The sequence below is a fragment of the Cornus florida genome, unplaced genomic scaffold (assembly GCF_030987335.1).
Source record: "Cornus florida cultivar Cherokee Brave unplaced genomic scaffold, ASM3098733v1 CherokeeBrave_3.0.0_Hap2_Chr07, whole genome shotgun sequence".
Taxonomy (NCBI): Eukaryota; Viridiplantae; Streptophyta; class Magnoliopsida; order Cornales; family Cornaceae; genus Cornus; species Cornus florida.
The window spans coordinates 71,447,849-71,455,129 of record NW_026775577.1 but is presented as its reverse complement, the minus strand read 5'-3'; positions in this window follow the sequence as shown (position 1 = coordinate 71,455,129).

Genomic DNA, 7,281 nt, shown 5'->3' with positions numbered 1-7,281 from the left:
GAACGGGCCCCGCCGGGTCCGAAAAAGTGAAATTTGAGCACACGTGCTCAAATGACAAAACTCTATAAACAGAAAAGATTCAAAATGATAAAATATGAATAACGGAAGAAACGGCGTCAAAAACTGAGTTCCGAGCAGAAAGTTATGCCCCCAAACAAGTTTGGCGCTGACCGGGGGCAGAAACCCTGAAACTGGAAAACAATGACCAGAAGGAATTTCTAAGAGTACACGACTCAACAAAAAGTGAAAATGAATCCCGTACGAGGATCCAAGCTCAAAACAAGGCATTTAGCAATAACTTTCATTAATTGCATAATGACCCCTCCAAAAAGTAAAAACTGCACTAATGACCCAAAATGAAAATATCTTCCAAAAATATTTTCTTAAAAACCCTTGAAATAAAATATCTTCAAAAGATATTTACGAAAAACACCCCAAGAAAAGAAAATAATTTCAAAGAACTTTGCATCCATGCCCCTATAGACACCGGGAGCAACCAGAGTACTTTCTTGCAAAAGTAAAGATACGTATTTCGTGGAAACCACTCAAGATGGAGGTATATGAAGTCAAAAACCAACTTCAAACACAAGAAGTGTGGTTATGGCAACGAAGTGTCAAACAGGAAAAAGACAAAATAGGAAAAATGACGAAATAGGGAAAAGAACGAAAAGTGAATAATGTCGAAAAACGAAAAATGTGGAAACGACTCGGTTCTCAAAGGAAGTTGTCAATCCGTAGAAAAGAGTCTCGGAAATTACTCAAGAGCACTCGAGACGACACTAAGCGAAGAGGAACTGAACTCAGAAAGGAAAGACAACGGAAAAAAAAATATCTGTGAAAATCCGAGTCATTACAACCTTCTCACCTTAAAGGAATTTCGTCCCCGAAATCCAGCCCCAACCAAAACAAAAAGGCGAAACCAGGATAACTACGGAGTACATCTCCGAGTATCCCACACAACGCGATACAAAAGCAATCCCAAAGTTAAATAAAGGAACGGAAGACAACAACCGTAAACAGCCCTCTAGATGAACCATCATACCGATCTAACAATGACCACCAAAAGATCTCCAAGATAACCACGTATCATACCAGGGTACCGAACAAGACGATGTGGCAGTACGAATAGCGATCAGAACCCGCCCATGACGTACTCAAATGTGTGGTAGCAATGACAGTGCTAGTGCCCACCCACACTTACTCGTCAGTAAGGTAGCATCGACAACAACTAATACTCGCCCACAACACACAACTTTGTACGGTAGCATGGTAGTATAAGGCACTAATTCATAACCTGCCCCCCACTAGGTCTACCCATGAAACCTCTCGATACAAATGACATCAATGTCAAAAATGATCATTGCCAAAAGCACTACGGAGACCAACATTTTGTGAGAGTTGAGATATGGTCCAAAGATGTCTGGCCAGACCATCCTAGCCAATCCCAAAACTCTGACAACAATGCCATAGGTACGGCTATGCTTAAGGCCTTAAATCCTTAATACAACAAAACCAACATCTCCAATGTCTCAAAATACCCCTATAAATAACATTAATCAGGAATCCAAAACTTGACAAGCAAATCAACGCCTATAGAAATCAAAACGAACCTCACAATAAGACATTTCATCGAAAGTCCTTCACATCTCCCTGAAACAGATCAACTACAAGACTACACCGTAATCAAACATCAGATCCACATCCCTATCACGGATAACTAAATCCTCAAAATACAAATCCACCAAGTGGCACACACATCAAAATGCCAACAACTAAGGTCACAAGATGAATCTCTCAAACCATGCTTGACAACATCAAGCTAAATCAAAATTCCTCAATTTCTATCGATCCATAAACAACCATTGGAGCTACGATTCCTCAAAACCATGCCTAGTTATAACTAGGACGAGAAACTCCACAACAAGCCATATCCAACAACGATCCTCCAAAACTCCTCCTAAAAGTTAACCACATCCAGACCTCCAAAACGGAAACAAGTCTCTAAAAGACATTCTCAAAAGAGCATCGAGCTCACCTCACAATCAAACAAATCCTTAATGATATGGACACAAGTCCCCATAAAATGATCTCATACCAATCAACTCACTCCGAGCACCACAATTTCGTCAACAACCACAGCAAAAACTCCCCAAGGAAGACACAAAAGAAAGGGAACTACCAGTCCTAAAAAGGACAACACCACAACCCCATCTCTGAAATGAAAGACAACAAGGTCAAAGAACTTCACCCCCTACATGGAAGTAAGTTGACCAAAATCCATCAAATCCTCACCAAGGACTCAAAACAACAATGGTGATCCTCACGGACCAACTAACTAAGAACTGTGCACAACGCAATGAAAAGAAGAGACTCACTCCTTGTAAAGTCCTTAACACGAACCAAGAAAAGAGAAGAAACCCTATCCTTCTACAAGTGTCGATATGACAAACACGAAAATGGAGCATCCTTCCCACCTTAGGGAAATGGACAGCTCAAGATGGAACAAATGTGACAACTCCTTTACAAGGAATCTCACAACGAAACTCTTATGGAAACCCACATACACACTACGTGCGACTGAGGAGAAACAAAAGGGAACCCAAACCTGGAAGTCATGCATGTGACAAGGAAAACAACTGCCAGAAAGAAATCTACTCACATAGATAAAAATCAAAGGTATATGCAATATGTCTCCATGTAAGCACAAAAGCATGTCATTAAAGCGTAATAACAGTATAACATCTCTAAGCATATAAGGAAGGCATGCTAATGCCACACAACAAGAAGGCAAATGTGGATATACCTCCATCTACTCATGCATCACAATATCATAAATCATACTACTAACATGGTAGTAAACGAAACTGCAAAAGACAAAATGATGCAACAATGAACCCTATGGATATCATGTCCTAGAGTGTCTAAGCAAAAGAAAGGACCAGTCCTAGCCATAAACTGTCTCCAAAAACCAATACGACATCAATCTGTCTCAAAACAAATGTGAGCCCTTACCACTATGGTAAGACTCTAACAATCTAACTCCAAATCTAGAGGTGACACTACAAGTGATGCTAACAATGCAATGCTCTCTCTACCCGAAACATCAGTCAATCGACTTGATCACAAAAGTGTCATCACTCAAGGAGAACTCCAAAGAAAATGGCAACTATAGCCATGCCAACAACAACCAAATCAATCACCACGACTGATCCCCAAAACAAACACCATCATCATCGATCAAAAGGACAACGCCTATCAAAACAAAATCGACACTGATTCCATCCGAACTGCACATGTAGCATGCCAGTACGGTAGCATGACAGTGCCATGCACCCGCCCACAACGTACCCGCCCACGAAAAACGTAAGTTCCAGAGGAATCATCCTGAACAATCAAGGATCTTAAGAGGTCCATAACCTCATAATGGCCCCAAACCAACAAATCCAGCACTATGGTAACGCTAAACAACTCATCTCACGAGAGCCTAAACAAAAGGTGACCATCCACCTACCTTAAAACCAATACTAGGTCGACAACAACTTATACTACCACGAAACTGTGACTACAATCACCATCAACCTCAACTCGTGCCTCAATGACCAATCCCATGTCATGCCAAATATGCAATATAATTATGCATAGACAATACTAATCTAGCATACGTCACATGTCATGCTCTTTACATTAGAATAAAACAATGTTAAACGAACGGCATACAACATGTAGCACGTAAGCACATAAATATGTTATCAAACAAAACATGTTATTATAAAGCATATAAACACATAGAGCATGGAAACAAAAGCATGATATGCACCCAAACCCGTTTTCCTAAAGTTTTCGAACCTAGGAGCTCTGATACCACTTGTGATGGCCTAAGTTTTGGAAACCCGGTGCGTCAGTGATGACCAAAAGATGACCCGATGATGGATCCGAAATGCGGAAACGAAAGGTGAAACAACGGTCTCTAGAGATACAATGCGTCTCTAAGACACCAATGTGACCCTCAACACGGAACCCAAAGGAAACAAATGCAGAAGTGTCGTTTAAAAAACGGACAAAAAGAACCTAGGGGCAAAATGGTTATTTTGCAAAAAGTGGATTCAGGTGCAATTGAGCACGCCGCTGGAAAGATAATGACAAATTAGTCAAGTTCAAAAAAAAATTTACTCAATTTGGAGTCCGGACGGGGGAGAAAGGTCAAAAACAAAAATGATGTCGTGACGGCCCGACGAGGACAACCCATCACTACTGCAACTGAGAGTAAAAACGGGCATCTAAACGGACTTTTTTGGAAAAACTCAAAGAAAAAACCCCCCCTAAAATCAAGTTGCCTACCCTAATAGCGGACGGAAATAAAAAAAAGTGCATTGTAAAATGTCCAGAATGCCCCCAATAAAATCAGGTCAAGAGGAAAAAAACTAATCCGAGCTACTGCCCAAGTTTTGGAAATAGGGTTTCAGGAGGTTTTTAAATTGCCTAAATTGAAAATACAATCTTAAAATGCACCCACATGACCTCCGGAAGTTTCGGATCGGTTGTGACGATCTTCAAAAAAAAGTCGATGAATAGTACCAACTACATTTGTACCAAAAATTTGCAAAACCTGGCAGCAAGGATTTTTCTGAAAAATATTGATTTTTGAGGGCCAAGATGATGTTTTCTGGAAAAACATAAAGAAGAAACCCCCCTCAAAATTGAGTTTTCTACGTGACAAAAAAGGAAAAATGAAAAAAATGCATTGTGAAATACCCAAAATGCCCCTGGAACAGAATAGGGTAAAACTCCCTAAGGATGCTACTTAGAGTTTTTGTTTCATCAAGGAAGGTATTGTTTGCCAAAGTGAGCATGCAAGTGTATGTAATATGATAAAATAGATGTGCTACAATGGCCTATGGCCTCATTACAACACATTTACAACATTTGACATGTCAGACCTTCAAGTTAGAAAAATTACATTTCATAGACAAATCATGAACATGCTAACACTTGCATGTGAACAAGAATGCTTCTAAAGAAGCTCAACTTAGCAAATCACCCAAGCAATTGCAATCTCCAATCTTGTATCCTGTACCTAAAATATGCCCCAGTATCATAGGGGTGAGTAACATAAAGCTACTCGTAGGAAATGAGCATGCATCGACTTAAAGTTTTATAAGTTGCATGATTTAATTATTGTGGTTCATTCTACCTAGCGTCTATGTCAAGGTGAGACTCAGGGATCATCCTAGCTACCTAAGATCATTTCTAGCATCAATCACCTCATTCATGCAATTTTAACAACATAGGGTCATGCTTACACAAAGCAATAACATAGGAGCATGCTTACACAAAGCAACAACATAGTGGTTCTCAAGGTTATCAACTTGAAGTCTAAAATGCAACATCAACTAAATATAACAATTTGGCATAATTAGAATATCTAATACCACACATCAAGACATAGATTCTCTAGGTTATCAACTAGCAATCTAAAAGTGTGAAATCAACTAAATATATCAATTTAGTATGGATGTACTTAACAACATCAAATCGCCAATTACCAAAACCACAAGTCACAATTAAACATTGGTTGTCAACTTGGAATTGAATGCGAAATCAAATAGTGGAAGACTCGGACATCACAGCTCGGATTTTCGCCGAGACAAGGCAAATTTGGAGCTACTAACCCCCAGGCAGCCTACCCAATGCGTGAACTTTTGACTTAGAGGACTCTTGTCCCCGTACTAGAGCCAAACCCTAGCCATCACAGCTTAACAATGTCCCAAGCAACTCCAAAATAAATAAGTTAACAACTTATATACGTATTAAACAGTACACAAAACTACCTTCATGCACAAGTAGGTTGTAACCGCACAACACAGGATCTAAATCCACAACAACTATAGAATGACAATGTCAAATCTTCAGAGCGCGATTCGTTATGCGCTATAATAACATCACATATCGAATCTTTAGTGTGCGATTCGTTACACGCTATAACAATATAATCCAATACTGAAAACATAATTTATAAATCTATTATAAGTCTAAAATCATGCTTCAAACATACTATCAATGCTAATTTCAGGATTTAATCATTAAAGCAATAGAAACAGAATTTAATCAAATAAACTAATTAAATTCCTTAGCTTTCAAATCTCAATCAAATGGCCCCTAATCATTGCATATTATACAATATAGCATAGTATATACATACATTCACTAAAATCTCAATTAGGCCAATGGCACAACAAGGTAGAATTTAATTATATCATGATAATTAAACTTCTAAATTTCAAAGCAACTTCAAATGGTCCCAATTTAATATATACTAGTATATAAGTCATAGTCATCATGATTATCAAGTAAAAAACTTAATTGGGCCAAGGGAACCATTAAATAGATTTTAATTAATCATTTAATTTAAAATTTCTAGATTTTCATACTTGTCCAAATACTCTCAAATTAAAGTATGTTAACAAACATGCTAAGACTTAATTTAAAAGCATACTACAAGTTCATTTCTTGAAAAGTATGGCCATGGGATTTAATCTTTCATCAAAGATACATATTAAATAAAAAGTGCAATTGTTATTCAATTAATCCCAATTTAATATATATTAACAAACATATTAAAACATGATTTTCTAGCATGCCACAATTCCATTCTAAGTTATACACATCCTTGTAAATTAAATTTCATACAAAGAAATAATTAATACTAATTTTCTAGAATTGATACAAGGCATGCAATTAAGTTGTATAATCATGCTAAACACTCAATACAACACACACAAAAGTCTAGAACATCCCTTACCTCAATTTGAGATGAAAATCTTAAAAGCTACCAAATGGAAACCGCTCCGTATCCGACGAAACTTCTAGGTTTTGTCGGGGACTACACCGTGCACATAACCCCCAAGGAAGCCCCATCAAAATCACAACTTGACTTCAAGCCCAAACTAAAAGAATGGTCAGAAATGGGTTCTAATAAGGGTGAAAGAAGCGCGTAGTCAACACGAACACTAAACGCAAAGGCCCTTCTATGTTCTGACGAAGGAATTAAGCTCAAAAGAGGAGAGAGAAGGTGGCAGCCTCCCTTGGGCTGCCATGGAAGCTTTAGGTCGTGCAAGAGAGTGGGGAAGATGAAAAAATAAAATATCTCACCCCCCTTTTACAGAAATCTCAAAAAGTGCCCCGAACGGGCCCCGCCGGGTCTGAAAAAGTGAAATTTGAGCAGACGCGCTCAAATGACAAAACTCTATGAACAAAAAAGATTCAAAATGAGAAAATATGAAC